Here is a 16,419-nt window from a genome sequence, read left to right on the forward strand (position 1 = left end):
CGAGGTAAACAGCGGCCGCCCTGGGAGGTCCGGGGCGGAGAGCAGCCGAGCGGCCGCCGGTGCCCACTCCCGCAGGCCCGCCCCTCGGGCTGTGACCTCCCGAGCCTGGGCAGCCCCTCGCGGCAGTCCCCGCGCCGGAAGCCCCGGAGCCCGGGATGAGGCCGGAATTTCAGAGCGGAGAACAACCGCAGAGACCACCCCACCGCTTCCTTGCTGCGGAGGGGCACACCGACCCGAGCGGAGAGGGGACTTGCCAAAAGGCACGCAAGCATCTGGAGCTGAGCCAGAGCTGGAGCTCAGGGCCCCAGAGTTGGGTCCAGGGCGCTCCTGGACAACTTCATAGAGTTCCCACAAATTCGAGGACCCCTAAAAGAAGATTGTTTGCATACTTACTGTTCCAGACATTGTAAGCACTTTGCATGCATTAATTACTTGATTTCCTTCGCACGCCACCCTAGTGAGATGGGTTTTATTCCCTTGTTTACCGTAAATAAATTTACAGGCACAGAGAGGTTAGATGATAGTAAGTGGCTGAACCAAGATTCAAACCCAAGTGGGCAAATCCAGAGCCCGCCTCCCACTGTGCCTACATATAAGTGGGCCAGATCCCCTGAAGAGCTGTGGGATTTCCCAGACCCTTAAGAAGCGGCTTGGTTTAACGGTGGGAACTCTTTTTTGTTGTTGTTTCTTTTTAAGCCCGTCATTTTATTTAAAAGAGAGTTTTAATTTCAAAAAGTGGAAGGACCTGAACTTGGAATAAAGGACAGCTCTTTTCATGGGGTAAATATAGCTTTATGAAAAATCGATTGCAAAAGACCCTTTTCTCCGGAAGTGGTGAAAACTTAGTCATTGACAGGCCCTCATCCTCAGAAAGGATTTGGGGAGGTATTTCATACAGGCCCTCATTTTAGGGAAGGAGAGATCTGTCAATCAACTGTGACTGTGTGAACATACACATAAACACACACACGCCTACCCAAATATAGACCCAATCCAAGGAGTCTCCTTTGTAGCTTTGTAAATTCAGTTACCTCAAAGACGTTTCCAAATTCTGGGATGCTCTAAGTTACTTCGAAAGTGTTATCAAATTCTCAAAACAATATTCTGGTTCATTTTAATTATGAAGATAAGTACTCAGATACTCTGATTTTTAAAGAGGTGGGGGGAGGGAATGCAAAGGCCAAGCAAAGCACCACTGAGTGTCACCAATGGGGGGTGGGGTACAGGGGGATTAGAATCGCCATCCCACGGTTTATAAGCAGCTCTCAGGCATCACCACCACCCATTAGGCTTCCCCAAACTGGTTTTCTTCTTGCTATTTGTCTACACTTCCCAATTTGCCTCCTCCTGGAATGCTGTCTTTCTTCTCTCAACTTGTCTTCTCATGAACACCGAAATTTACTTTAAAAAACGAAGAGTCTCCAACTATTTGCGTTTTGTTTCCAAACCATTTCAACTGTTTTTGTAAAATATCTGACCTTAGAGAGTTAGACAAATAGTTTCATGCCTTAAAGCGTCTGATGACTCCTAGGTGGACTTGTTGGACAGTGCTCTGGTACTACATAAAAAGGTCATATGATCATTTTTTTGCCTGGTTTCCAATCTTGGGATAGTTTTTCACACTTACAATATGTGAGAAAACTTACCTCTTCAAGGTCATGAGCACACCCATCCTTCCTTTTAAGTCTTAGTTTGAATTCAGAGCATCCCACCACATTAGCCATGGAGACCATTGTTCACAATCCCCTATTTGATAGGTAGGGAAACCAAGACCTCAGTGTGGTAAAGGACTTGTTCAGGGCCACATACATTGAGTGATGCCTTCACGGTTGGAAACCATGACCTTGATTTCCAGTCATGTGTACTCTTTCCACTGTACCATGTTGTTTTCCCAGTATCATGATTTTTCTTACACAAACTCAACATTCATTATGACCATAGGCTATGAATTTAACTAATTGGGTTCTAACCCCTACTCAACCACTTGCTACCTGGGTGGCCTCCCTAAGCCTCAGTCCCTCCCTAAAAAAATGGAGAAAATAATTGTACCTTACCCCTAAGGTGATCATCAAGATAAATGAGATAATGCAAGTAAACCCCAAAGCTTGGCACCCAGTAGGCACTCAAGAAATGATAGTGGCAATTTTACAGAAAGCAAAATTGGGGCACCTGGGTGGCTCAGTTGGTTGAGCATCTGACTCAACTTGATTTTGGCTCAGGTCATGACCCCACAGTCATGAGATCGAGCCCCGAGTCCGCTCTGTGCTGAGCAAGGAGTCTGCTTGGGATTCTCTCTCTCCCTCACTCTCTCTGCCCCTCCCCCACTCATTCTCCCTCTCTCTATTTCTCCCAAAATAAATAAATAAACATTTTTTAAAGTAAAAAAAAAAAAAAAATGATAGTGGCATCTAAACATGGATTGCCAGCACTGGACAGAACTTCACTGTTAAACCCAGGAATGCATCCTCCCCAAGTTCCATGTCACCATCCACATCCTCTATGGGACCCTAGCCCCCAGGTGGAGTGGGAAACAGCACCCCTCACCTTGGACAGAACTTCACTGTTAAACCCAGGAATGCATCCTCCCCAAGTTCCATGTCACCATCCACATCCTCTATGGACCCTAGCCCCCAGGTGGAGTGGGAAACAGCACCCCTCACCTTGGACAGAACTTCACTGTTAAACCCAGGAATGCATCCTCCCCAAGTTCCATGTCACCATCCACATCCTCTATGGGACCCTAGCCCCCAGGTGGAGTGGGAAACAGCACCCCTCACCTGGCACCCCCTGCCACCCTCAGATCTAGAAGGAGATGTCCAAGCCGGAAGCTGAGTGACCCAGGCAGCTGGAAACCTCTTGCTCTTCCAGAGTGACAACAACCACGGGCACAAAGCTCTACCTCAGAGGAGAATCAAAGGCCTGTGTTTTATTTTGTTTTGTTTTAAAACATGAAACTTCCCAATCTCCTTCCTGCCACTCCCTACCCTTGCACCACTTCCAGTAAGGCTGCCCCGAAGGAAGATCTAAGCCCACGTTTGAGGGAAACAAAAAACATACCCCCAAACTCACCCGTACCTGATTAAGCTCCAAATCAAGTTTCTAAAGCAGAGTGGAGGTAGCATATTAAAAAGGTTAAGAGGTAGCATTTATGGAGTGTTTGCTATGTGCTAGGTCTGCACTTTAACATAACAGGGTATCTCCCAGCCACCATGAGGTTATTACCACTGCCATCCCCACTTCACAGATGAAACTGGGGCTTTGAGGTGTTAGATGACTTGTGCAAGGTCTTACACAGCAACAGGTAACTGGAGCCTGAAGATCCAGACTCCTAACCGCTTAACGCTCTTGAGCATTATGCCAGAGGCTTGCCAGCTACTAAGACAGAGCTCAAAATGCCAGTCCTTAAAGGGTTGTTTCGAAAGGATCAGACCCAGCCTTTTTCTCATAGGGATGAAGCTTCTGAGGGCCAGAGAAGGGTAGGAACTTGCTGGAGGTCTTACAGCAAGTCTGTGGTTCATATTCAGGGCTAGGACCTACAGCTCCTGCTCCTAGAGCAGTCCTATTTTCACACACCCCACCAATGGGAAGTGAAGCTTCTAAAACCAACAAACTCGGCCTCACTCTATTAGGTGAGTTTGTGAGCTGGGGTCTTGACTAGAGGTGAATGAAAGTCAAGGTGAGCAGCTAATGAACTAGGAAAAGAGCAATCCTGGGTCTGGGTCCCCTCCTTCCATCCGGGCTCCTGTCTCCATAGCCCAGGGCAATCTTGGGAATATGAAACCCACGGTGGATTCTAGGTGCTTTTTGGTATTGGGTGTGTGCACACGAGAGAGAGAGATTTTAGTGATAGCTAAATGAGAAATGCACATCGAGCACATGATGTTGACTGAAATTGTCGTAGGTAATCATATTTTTTGGTAAGAAATAAATAAGTGGGCAGTACCTACGGTCTCTGCTTCCCACCCTCGGCCTAAGAAGCGTTTTTAATTCTGTCTACCTCCCAATAACTGCCAGAGGGATGGATAGAATGGCTTTAAGATATCCATAACTTTTCACATTGATTATACACCTTAAGGTGAACTAAAGCATCTCATATTCATGATTTCCCCCTCCTCCAAGAGCATGCATGCCATGCAAGGGTTAGGGTGTGGGCTCTGGAGTCAGACAGACCTGGGTTTAGGTCCCAGCCCTGCCCTTACACCTCATGATAGCCCTCTGCCTGTTTCCTCACCAATAACCTGAAGTGTAGAGTCTGATGCATAGGGTAGAGAAAGAACGAGATGCCACGGGGCCTGGGGTGAGTTAAAGGCAGCGATGCCCAGGGCCCAGAGCTGAGGATGAACTTGCCCTAGACCTCACAAAGCGTTCTGGGAAGCACCAGGCCTAGAAGGCATTTCTCTTGACTTTTTCTCCAGGGTCTTTCCTGTTTTCCTCTTTCTCCCTCCCAGCTGTTTCCGCTGCGGCCCTGGGCCTGCCAGTCACACTAGGGTTTCTAGGACACCACTGGCAGAGAGGAAAGAGCCAAGTGACTCTGGGGGAAATTCCCGGCCTCGGAGCATATGTGGCCTAACCAGGCACCTCCCACAGTTCCTGGGAGCCCCAGGCTTCCCCTGGTCCACCTCCTCTCCCTTGGGCCTCCCTGTCTTCAGGTCAGCATGTCAAGCCAGATCTGGGTTCGGATCCACGTTTGCTCCTTGTCACCCTCCTGGAAGCGGAGAGAGGCCAGCCAAGCCCATCCCCTGAGGGAGGCAGCCCCATGGGAACCAGACATTTCCTAATCCTGGGAAGCCCTGACAGGGCCCAGAGAGCCATCCTCCTTCAGCCTCACCCCGTGTCCTCTCTCATTCTCCCTCTCCCAGGGTCCCTCCTGCTTCCCCCTCCATTGTTCTCCAGCCCAGAAGCAGCTGTGCCAGGGACTTGGTCTCTGCTTCTTGCTCCTCCTAGCAAGGGACTTCCCTGGGCTGGGCCTCTGACCAGCTCTGGAAAATCTGGACTGCTTGGGGTTTAAAGAGGAGGCCGTATCACCACTGCCTGCCAGCTCTCACCCACTCCCAGCGCCTGAGGCCCTCTGTTAAAGGTTCAACCGCAGAAGGGTCCAGCCAGCCCTAGGGAGAAAGCAGGTGAGAGAGCCCTCCAGAGATGCATTTGCCCCAGCGCTAAGGAGGGTCCCAGCCTTCCATCGTGTTCCCAAGGAAGGCGGGGCTAGACTCCCACCTGGTCTCTTCCTACCTCGCTGTAGACCACTAAAGTGCCTGATACACACGCACACACTCACCCTCCAAAGCTCACATTCACACACACATTCACATAATGACCCAGACACTCCCCAACACAGACATGCTTGTGAACTTGCGCTCAGGCCCATGCATATATACCTCCATAGATCTGACACATGCTCGCAAACATGGACACACATTCTCAACACCGACACAAATCCACATTCACACTGGTGAGCCCAATCCCTTTCCTTCAGGGAAGGGTAAGACAAAAAGCGACTTTTCTTTTCCTTCCCTTTGGAAGAACTGGCAGCGACTAGAGAGAAAAACACTGGCTGAGGAGGGGGCAAGAAGAGGGGGACAGGAAGAGGAAATAAGAAATGGAGGGAGAGCAGCAAGAGGAGAATGAGGCCAGGCAAGGAGGCAGAGAGAGGCCCAGAGCCCAAGCCCTGGGGGGGGGGGGGGGGGGGCGGGGGGGCGGGGAGAGGGAGCTGGCACAAGGGACCAGCCGAACCCAGCTGGCAGGAAAGTAGGAGGCCAGGTGGCTCTTGGCGCAGAGCTGGGGGGTGATCTGGTGGCCCCGGCACCCTTGTGCAGTGAGCCCTCACCCCTGTCCTGGCTCATGGACGCCCAGGCTGGGTCACTCACCTGGGGCAGAAGACGAAGGTGGGTGCAGTGGGGGCTGCCGCCCTGTGAAGGCTTCTCTGCTCGCTGTGCTTCTGCAGGAAGGAGGGCTGGGCTGGGTTGACTTTTAGGCAGGAGGGGAATTCCCCGAGACGGAGGAGCCAGCCGCCAGGCAGCCCCACAAGGCCCAGCTGAGGCCCCATCCTGCCCCCTGGCAGAGCACAGGGCCCTTCTTTGTCGGTTCCCCACCTGTCGCTTCCCAGACTGGCTATCACTTGCCAAGCATTCCAGGGAGAGGAGGGAGTTCTGGGGAGGAGCTGGGGGCCTGATGATTCTGTGGCTGGACCAGGAACTGGCAGGGGGGCAGGGGCGACCTGGTCTGCCCACCTACCCCACCCCTGGGTTCTCCCTTGGACTGCTAATTCCTCCTTTGCCTGAGGTGGGGGATTCCAGCCCCCAAGGGCCTCAGGAAACCTCCAGATGCCCAGCCCACTTTCTCCTCCCCACCTCCCATTCCTTTTCCGTCTGTTTCCATTCATTGTCTGTGGACTCTCCACAGGGAAGGAAAAGCTCACTCCTTCCCACTGTGCTGGGTTTCATTTCGATGTCAAGTGGGGCCTTAGGGACCTACCCACCACGGAGCAGCCCAGCTCTACACTAACCAGCTCGTTCTCCTGAGCCTCACTTCCCCATCCGGAGCCTCAGTGATCCCCTGCTGTAAAATGGGGGTAATGAGTCCTGCTGGGCCTGCCTCCTGTGAAGGTAATTGAAATAAAATGGTTTGCTGACATCCTTTGTAAACTCTCAAGTACTTTACAAACATAAGATCTCAGTTCATTATCCACTGAAAAGATGCTTTCAGAGGGGATGGGTTGGCTCTGGATCATTTCAGGTTTCTTGGTCACTTCAGGTTCCAGAGTTTCTTTATTCTTAACAGCAACATTATAGACCACTGAGGATACAAGAATGGACCAGTCAGACCCACTTCCTGCCTACTCAGAGGTCACAGACTCTGGGGCTGCCCTGTCCAGTACAGTAGCTGTTAGCCATACATGGCTATTTGAATATAAATTGGTTAAAATTAAGTAAGTTAATAACTCAGTTCCTCAGGAGCACTAGCCACATTTCAGACACTCAGCAGCCAGCCACATGTGGCTATCACGGTAGACTGCACACGTATAGAACATTTCCATCATCACAGAAAGTTCTATCAGATAGCATTGCTCTGGGGGCTGGAGGCTAATAGATAATTATAACAAAGTGTGGTAGAGATGTGTTTTGGCAGGAGAAATACAGGGAACTACAGGAGCCTGGACAGGGGAGCATCTAGTCAGGATTGGGGGATCTGGGACATCTTCCTGGAGGAAGTGACATGTCAGCTGAGACCTGAAAATGGCCAAAGCGAGAGCACAAGGAAGGGTGTTCTTAGGAAAGGGAATAGAATATGCAAAGAGAGAATACATTCAGGGAACTGAAAATTGTTCACTCTGAGTAGAGCATGGAGTTTGAAGCAGGCAAGGGGGAAGTAACAGAGTTGGGCCTGGAGAAATAAACAGGGCCAAGTCACATGGGGCCACATTCAGCCTGAGCAGGGGGATGAGAAATGGAGGGTAGGGGGTGAGGGAGGGAGAGAGTCCACTGAATCCAGTTCTCTGCTGCTTCTGTGTTCCTCGGATTGGAATCCCATGGGGAATGCTAGGGGCACCTCCTGGCCCAACAGCCTCACTTTACAGATAAGGAAGTGAAGGCCAGACAGGGGAAGTGACTTTCCAAGTGAGTAAATGAAGGGACTTCCTGACTCCTAGTCTAGTGCCGTTTCCCACACTGCACTCAGTCCCTTGGTCTCACTGGCCACTTTTTAAGTGTTCAACAGCCACATGTGGCCAAGTGGCTACCATACCAGACTGTGCAGATGTTTCCATCATCACAGAAAGTTCCATAGGACGAATAACACCAATCCCTGAGCTAGACCAGGTGCAAAGGATAATACACACTCCTGCACATAGACCCTTTTCTCTGCAGGGAGTAAAAATACACTTCACACTGAGGCTGTCAGATGCTCCCCTCTCTGCCTTCTGATACCAACTTGCAGGGCCTCCGTCACCTATGTCCCCAACTGGGACTTAGGATGGTAGCAGGACTCAGCATCAGAGAGAGAGAGATCGTGTCCCTGGCTCCCTTTGAGAAGCCTCCTGGTGACCTGTGACCAGCCATCTGGGTCAGCCAGAGCCTTCTGTGAAATTGAGGAATGTCCCTTCCTTGAGGAATTCTGGTTTCAGATTCCTCATCGGTATTGTGTGTCATTCAGCCCTGACATTTCTGGATTGCAATGTTCCCTCTAAACATGATATTTTCTCTCCATGGGCCACAATAGTCATAGATCCTCTATGAGTTCACAAAGCCTTGCTTGGACCGGTTCCTGCTCATGGCGTCATAAATGGTGGCAGGACCTTGAAGGGCTAAGGAGGCTCAAGGAGGTAGGCCCATAGGAACTAGAATCTTCAGTTAGGAACACGGCTTGCACATCCTGGGGGAAGATTAGCTCTGGGCTCTCCTTACTGGAATGCTGAACACACTTAACTTCCCCTGTCTTCTCTCTCACCTCTTCTTTGTCCAGCCATGGATTTTCTGAAATTGCCTTCTTTGTTCAGGCCACGGGAAGAACATCAAGAAAGAAGAGGCCCTTGGACTGGGCATTAGCGGAGCTAAGTTTGAGTCCTGGCTCTGCTGTGTGGCTCTGGGCAAGTCCCTTCCCTTCTCTGATACTCAGCTTCCCCTTCTAGACTGTGAAGGAATCAGACAAGATGATCACTAAGGGACCTTCCATTTTGACACCGTAAGGAAGTCCAAAAGTTCAGAGAAAGGAGAAATCAGGGCTGGCCAAGACGATCAGGAAATAATAACACTAATAGCTAATATTTAAGATGAACATGTACCTGACCTGATGCTAAAGGCTCTTAAGTAGACTGTTTTCATGCATTCCTCATCAGAACCCTGTGAGATTGGTACCACTGTGTTTTGGATGAGGAAACTCAGCTTCATAGTGGTTTAAGCCAATAGCTAACACATGGCACAGCTGGAGTTCAAACTCAGGTCATATCTGCAGAGGTCACCTGAAGGGGACAAGGCCTGTGCCAGACCTCAAAAGATGGGTGAAATTTGCATATGCACAGGCCCCTCTCCTTTGATACCTAATCACCCAATCCCACCTCTCTAACCCTGACGTCTCTGGTCTTATTGATGTTGTGGGAACAGCACTAGGCCAGTCTCACAATAGTCAGTCGATATTTATTTAGCAAATGCTAAATTTGACTCCTCGGGTTTCCTGATTGACCAAGTCTGTTGAATGCTCCTCAAGGATGGGAAATCCTTGTACCATTGGGACCTAGCAGGACTCTGGGCCGACCTCTGGGTCCCACCACAGACCTAAGAAATCATATTCTCTGGGGGACAGGGCCCTAGTGGCAGCATTTTTAGTAAGCTCCCAGGGGTTATCTCAGTACTTAGTAGTTTGAAAGGTCGAAGATCCCTAACTGGGTCTTCTAACTCCAAAGTAAGAATTATCTGCTCATAGAAAGGCAGCCAAGAACTCACTGTCACAGACCAGTGGGACTAGCCTGCTAGTACTTCTCTGGGTCACCCATGTAACAAATGTGTGACTTTTGGAAAAAAAAAATTTTTAGTAAATTTTTAAAAGTTTTTTTCTTGTTTTGGTTTTGTTTTTTACTTATTTTTGAGAGAGAGCAAGAGAGAGCGAACATGGGAGGGGCAGAGACAGAGAGGGTGAGAGAGAGAATCCTAAGCAGGCTCCATACTGTCAGTGTGGAACCTGATGTGGGGCTTGCACTCAGAAACCGTGAGATCATGACCTGAGCTGAAATCAAGATTCGGACACTTAACTGACTGAGCCACCCAGGTGCCCCCCAGAATACTTTGAGTCTATAAGCTTCCACTAGGTGCCAGGACCACTACTAACCTTGTATGACCTGAGCAGCAATTTCCTCTCTCTGTCCTTTATCTTCCTCATCTGTGAAAGGGAGTCAATTCTTTTTGTCCATGCATAATCCTGGGAATACCTGTGTGCATAGAAGAAATGCCCATTAAGATAATTTCAGGGGCACCTGGGTGGCTCAGTCTGGTTGAGCGTCCAACTTCAGCTCAGGTCATGATCTCGCGTTCTTGGGTTTGAGCCCAGTGTCGGGCTCTGTGCTGACAGCTCAGAGCCTGGGGCCTGCTTCGGATTTTGTCTCACCCTCTCTCTGCCCCTCCCTTGCTCACGCTCTGTCTCTCCCTCAAAAAATTAAAACTAAATAAATAGATAGGATAATTTCATAAAGAATATCATAGGTCAGGGGTTCATCAACTTTAGCATCTGCCAGATTTGGTCTTGGGTAGGGCCTTAGATCAGTGGCTCTTGATCCTGGCTGGACATTAGAATCACCTGAAGAGCTTTGTAAAAATACAGATGCTCGGGGCACCTGGGTCGCTCAGTCAGTTGAGTGTCTGACTCTTGATTTCAGCTCAGGTCATGATCCCAGGGTCTTGGGATCGAGCCCCTAGTCAGGCTCTGTGCTGGGTATGGAGCCTGCTTGAGATTTGCTCCCTCTGCCCCTCTCCCCTGCTTGCACTCTCTCTAAAATAAAAAATTTTAAATGCATTAAAAAAACACAGATGCCCAGGCCCTACTCCAGACTAATTATATCAGAATCTTGGGTGGGGGGGTGGCCTGGGACTGGTATTTAAAAGCTCCCCAGGTGATTCAAAGTTGTGACTCCCTCTCTCAAAGCTGCCTTTCTAAGAGTTGGTTCTGATGCAGGTTGTCCCAGGACCTCATTGTTCCCCCTTTTTGTTCCAGGGAAAGTGCCTTCTCAGTACCAGTGTCAGAGACCAAGAGGACAACTGATCTTAGAATCTGGAGAAAAGGGAGCTCTGTTCCACTTTTTGTGGTCACACGGCATTCTACATAGTGGATGTGAAAGGAAAAATTAAACCTCAAACCAAGTCGCTCCGAGGAGAGGAGGTACATGTTGATTCTGTCGGCATCTGGAAAGTGGGATTCAGGAATGCATTTTGCAAAATTGTGCTTTCCAAGGAAAGGAAAGAAAAACAGATATAGGGCAGTATGTTGCAAGGTTCTTGTCAAAGGAAGAAGATCCAAGGACGAATGTTGCAAGACTGTGCTGCTAAAGGAAGTGGCTTCTTAGCTCATTTGATCTGGAACAAAGCTTACAGATTATCTTGGCCACTCCCCTGGCTGGACAGAAGGGGAAACTAAGGCTCGGGGAGGGGAAGGCCTATGCCCAAGGCCAGGCTGGGAGTTCCTGACAAGCTGGCATTACTAGGCTTCTCAACCACCTCCTGCCTGCTGCCTTTCCTCTAGCCCTTGAGCATGGGTCACGACCACTTCTGATTTTGCTCCAGGCCCCTAGCCCACCCCCCACCCTCACATTCTCTTGGACAGCATCCCTGATCACAAGATAGGACTCAGTCTGGGAACTTGGATCTCCACCTGCCAGATACCAGGGGCCAAAGCCAGTAAGAGGCTGGGGCGAGCTGGAGAGGAAGGAGCTGAGTCTGATGATGTGGCCTGACCTCAGAAAGGAAGCCTGGTCACCAGGGGGAATTTCCCCGGGGTGAGGTCTCATGTCTATGCAAATGATGGACTCCAATTAACCTGGACCCCAGAACGGGAGAGGGGCAAAGGGAGAGACAGCACTGTGCTAGGCTCCTCCTGTGCTGCGTCTCATCTTGTCCCCAGAACAGCCACCTAGGTAGGAAAGTGGGAGGTGTGGCGGGGGGGGGGGGGTGGCGCTGAGGCCCAGTGAGGGGAAGGCAGGTCTGTCCCAGAGAACGCAGTGCACCCCCAAGGGGACACCAGGCCTTGGAGAGCAATGCCGAGGGTGGAGTTGGAGCCGCTGCTGTTGCCGCTGACCAGAGTGACAGTGTCAAAGCTCGAGTGGGAGAAGCCTAGCAAAGTTTCATTTTGGGTTTCCATCTCACTCACCTGGGGACTTTTGTCCTGGGGACAGCTAAAAGGCAAGCGGGGACGTAGGGACCCTGACTCCGCTTGGGCAAATCCCTGCACTCAGGTTTTCCAAAGCCCGAAGGTGGGGTGTGCAGCAGTGCCACTGTTAACCCTTTCACCGCCAGCTTCTAGAACACTCCTTGAAAAGTGGACCGAGTGGGATGGGGGCTGTTGACAGCAAATCTCTCCCTCCTGCCTCTTTACATTTCACTCAGTTGAGCCTCACTACGCCACAAAGACTTCCCTGGGGATTTCGTTCCTCTCAAAGGCGGATCCCGCTTACTGCCTGGTTCTCCAAGGAGCTGGTCTTGCCTCCCCCAGAGCAGGGCTGCAAACAGGAGCAGAGCTCAAGTCCAGAGCATTTGGGCGCAAAGTCTGCTCTCCACAGAGCCTGGTTGTTTGTTCTGCTGTCGAAGAACATACCCGAGAGCAGGCAGGTCAGTGATTCCTGGAGTTGTGTGCCACACACTAAGGCTGTGTGCCAAGGAAAGTATGAGTGCATATGTGCTCTGGTGAGCGCGTGTGAAAGGCGAGTCTAGGTACTTGTGTGAGGAGTTTCGTGTAGTACGCATATGGACAACAGTATCTGTATTTCTGAGCGGCGTATTTGTGGGCCTAATCATTTTATTTTCCCGTGTGGTCCACAGTGTGCATTTCTGTGTGTGTGTGTTACCAGCAGTGTGCTTCTGATTCTGGGATATACATGGTGTGTCCCCATGGGTATGACTGGCAGTGATGTGGAATTCTGTGTGTGTGATAAATGGGATTTGGGGGCTTTGAGTGGACACCAGCCATGTGGGAGAACAGAAATCACTAGCCCAGCACAGACTTGGGATCTCTAGATCCATTCCCCACCCTCCCTGCTCACCTGTCAGGCCCTCCCAGCCCCGCCCATGGCTATCTCCAGGTCAAGGTCCAAGGCCATCCCAATGAGGTAGCCACTAGGTGGTTCTGGCTGCAGCTGGCAGCACACTAGGCAGATGGGGGTAGCTGAGAGGGAGGAGTGAGACCGTCCCACAGAAGGAAATGCATGTTCTGCAAACTGCTACAACAGCTGGCCCAGGGGAAGGGGCCATTGCCAGACAGCTCCCGTATGGCTTCTCCAGTTCTCACCTGAGAGGTGGGTAGTGAGATGGCCTGCACTGGAGGTCTCCGGCCTCACATGCTGCTTTTAAAAGCACCTGCTGCCTCTGGGTTCCCAGGTAATGACATTACCTCTGGCTTTGTATCTCCCTCCCTCTCTAATCCCCCATGGCAGATTGGGCAGTTTCCTTGGTTTCTCACACCACCATGTTTTTCTTAAGGCTCTTTTCTCCATGTCTGCTTTCCTGCCCTGGCTCCTGTCCTCATCCTTCTATATCGGAGGAACACTGCAAGCCAGTCCAATGGTCTCCCAGCCCGTTTCCTTCTTCACACTGGCCACAGAGATGTCTTTCTAAAGGACATCTCCTGTCCCTTGCATCTTTGGGGCTGGCTGGAGGGTAAGGTCCACACTTTAGCCTAGAATCCCCTTCTGGGTTCTTCTCCTTTATGAAATGGAACCTAGCCTACTTATTAATACCAAAGAGCTGATATTTATTGAGTTCTTATTATGTCCCAGATAGTGTGCTCAGAGATGTGCATGCATTGGCTTCTTTGATTCACAACAACCTTGTGAAATAGCAACCTTTGTCATTCCCATTTTACAGATGAGGAAACCAAGGCATAGGGAGGCCAAGTGACTTATCTACTTCTAAGTGGCTGACTGGGATTCGATCCAGCCATCCTGCCTGCCTCCATAGGTTAACCTCTGAGTAGAGGGCTCAGTTAAGAACTAGAATTTCCTGCTTGCCTAACCCAACTGTAAAGTGAGGAAGTCTGCCTGGGGAAACCTGAGGTCTAAGAGGCCTGTTAGAACACCGATGTGCTGCTTTTGGGTTCTGAAATTCGGGTTGGGCAACTTGACACTTCTCCCTCCCATTCTCAGCTCAGCCTGGCTTCCGTAACCAAGAGGAGGAAGACCTGTGAGTAGTGAGCAGAGCAGGAATCAGGAGACCCAGGTGCTAACCCCAGATCTAGCCTTTAGTAAGACCATGGTCACTGGGTCTTGATTTTTGAACTCCTGAAACAAGAGCGTTGGTTTGGATGAGCTGCAAGACCATTTCCAGCTCAATCCACGTGTCCTGTACCTTCAGGCAGTTTGTTTGACCGCTTGGACCCTTGGTTTGCTCATTAGAATAAGGGTGATCACCCTTGCCCTCCTCCCGTGGGATTACCCATTATTCTCAGCAAAGCTGGGGCACAGTAAACATCAGGGGGTTCCAGATAGCCAGCAGTTCCCACACCGCTGTCCAACAGCTGGAAATGTGGCCGTGGCAGTTCTCAAATAGCGGCTCTCTGCTCGGGTTAGAAGGGCAACCGCCTCCCGGCCAGTCGCTTCAGATGTTTCCCTGTGGCCCCAAAGAGCGAGGTTGGAGCTTCCCAGTCTGGAGCTTCTGAGAAGGGTTCACTCTGAACGGAAAATGCAGGGCTGGAGGCAGGAGGCTGGGCGAAGAGCAAGGGGCGGAGCTGGGGAGAGGCTGAGAGAAGCCCCGTGGCAGAAGGGGGAAGAAGGAAGACAGTGGGAGAAGACACGGGCGGGGGTCCAAGAGCACCAGATGGGGCAGGACTGCAGGGTTCCAGTTCTGCCTGCCGCAGAAACGCTAAGTGCCCTTGGGACAGTTGTCTGTGAGAGGGAGAGGGAGGTGAGACTTTCCGAGGGCCCCTTCCACACTTAGAACATCACCACCATCCTCCTTTTCTCCCATTTTGAGACAGCAGTGGTTTGGGCTTCTGCTTTCTCTTTCCTTTTAGTTTTAATTTAGTCCCCCGCCACTTCTCTCCATTGAACTTTGGCCACAGAAGCAATCTCCGGTGTCATTTAACAGCGTGTTTTGGAGTAAGCTGGGTGACAGGGACACTCAAATGTCCACTCTCAAGGATTAGGAGGCAACAGTCTTAAGTTTTGATATCTTTAGTATCCACCACATATGGCATGGCATACAGGAGGCATTCCAGAAGTGTAAGCTGCAAGAGTGAATGAATGAATGAATGAATGAAGTGCAGGGATTCTGAATAGTGGCTGCTGCCTCCTCTGCCACAGCTCCAAGGGAAAAAAAATGTGATTTGCTCTGCAGGCACCTGAGTCTTAAGTGGGATTGTTGCTTTAGCCTTCCAACTGGCCACCCTTCCCTCACACAGTTGGTTTTTCTCAAGTGTGTGGCTAGATGCATACCTTCCCTCTAAGAACCTCCAAAGGCTCCCCTGTGGTGTAAGGTAAAATCCTGACATTCCCCCATAGCTGGGTGCACACTCCCATTTCTAATGCCGTCTGCCTCATCCCACAAGCCCTAAGGGTCTCCCTCCTACTAGAGACCAATCCCAGAATGCAACCCACCTTAACTGAAAAGCAAGTGAAAATTGCACCTTGAGGAACTACAACAGGCTTGTACATTGCGAGTGATCAGTTTCAGCTATCCTCATTCCTGGTTTCTGGGAATTCAAGACATTCCTGGCCTCTCTGCTTGTGTGTTCCCCTTGGCCTCAGGGGGCCTCCCCCTTCTATTCCCTCCGATTCCATCACTCGTTCCTTGCCACTCCCAGAACTGTTCTTCCCTCGGCACATGTTTTTAAGGTGCTTTCATGTTTGTTTTTGGGTGCCCCTGTGATCTGCAGTTGACTTGACAGCAGAATCAGAAAACATCTTGGGATCCACTTATCAGCCTCCTACAACGGGGCCTGGCTCTGGGCAGGTGGTGGCCGACAGCTGACTCCGGGCAAGGCAGGCCCCTGCCGAGTACTTCCCTGCATTACCTCATTTCCATCTCAAAGGCTAAGAGATGGGTGGAACTGGACGCCCTGTTCTCTAGATGAGGAAACTGAGGCTCAGAAATGCCATGCTCACGGTCAGTTAGCGGCAAGGGCCTGACTCCACAGCTTTTAACATGGCAGCTTTGTTAATTTGTCTTTTGATAATAGTTGCAGTAAGTTGGGTAAATACCCAAAAAAGCTCTCAGCTGACTCTCCTGGGATGTGGGTTCCCAGCCTGGTGGAGGACAGAACAAGATAAACCATCTTGCTCTCAGCCTCATTATGGCAGAGATGAAGATAGGACTCTTTAAAACCACTGGGTCCAGGGGCGCCTCGGTGGCTGAGTCAGTTAAGCGTCCGACTTTGGCTCAGGTCATGATCTCATGGTTTGTGGGTTCGAGCCCCAAGTTGGGCTCTGTGCTGACAGCTCAGAGCCGGGAGCCTGCTTTGGATTCTGTGTCTCCCTCTCTATCTGCCCCTCCCCTGCTCACGCTCTGTCTCTCTCTCAAAAACAAATAAACATTTAAAAAAATTTAAAAAAAAATTGTTGGATCCAACCCCTCACTGTACAAATGTAGAAACTGAGACCCAGTAAGGGCAGTGGCGGGCCCAAGGTCACTCAAGTTTCCCAAACCCCGTGCCCCCTGCACAGCTACTATAGCAGACACACTTGATTTGTCAAAGTAGGTCAGGTCAGTCAGGATAGGGAGCAGGGCCCCCCAGTCA

General features: G+C 50.6%; 1 long non-coding RNA gene across 2 annotated transcripts; it reads left to right on the forward strand.

Moving 5' to 3' along the window:
- The first annotated feature begins 18 nt into the window (after positions 1 to 18).
- LOC109275975 (uncharacterized) lies at positions 19 to 15,589 on the forward strand. Of its 2 annotated transcripts, none has more exons than XR_008423714.1 (2): positions 19 to 406; positions 10,696 to 15,589. It is a non-coding gene; the product is annotated as an uncharacterized LOC109275975 (long non-coding RNA). The 2 variants fall into 2 exon arrangements; XR_008423713.1 differs by lacking the exon at positions 19 to 406 and adding an exon at positions 8,144 to 8,317.
- The last annotated feature ends 830 nt before the right edge of the window (positions 15,590 to 16,419 follow it).

The sequence above is a fragment of the Panthera pardus genome, unplaced genomic scaffold (genome assembly GCF_024362965.1).
Source record: "Panthera pardus isolate Hobbes unplaced genomic scaffold, ASM2436296v1 HiC_scaffold_2, whole genome shotgun sequence".
NCBI lineage: Eukaryota > Metazoa > Chordata > Mammalia > Carnivora > Felidae > Panthera > Panthera pardus.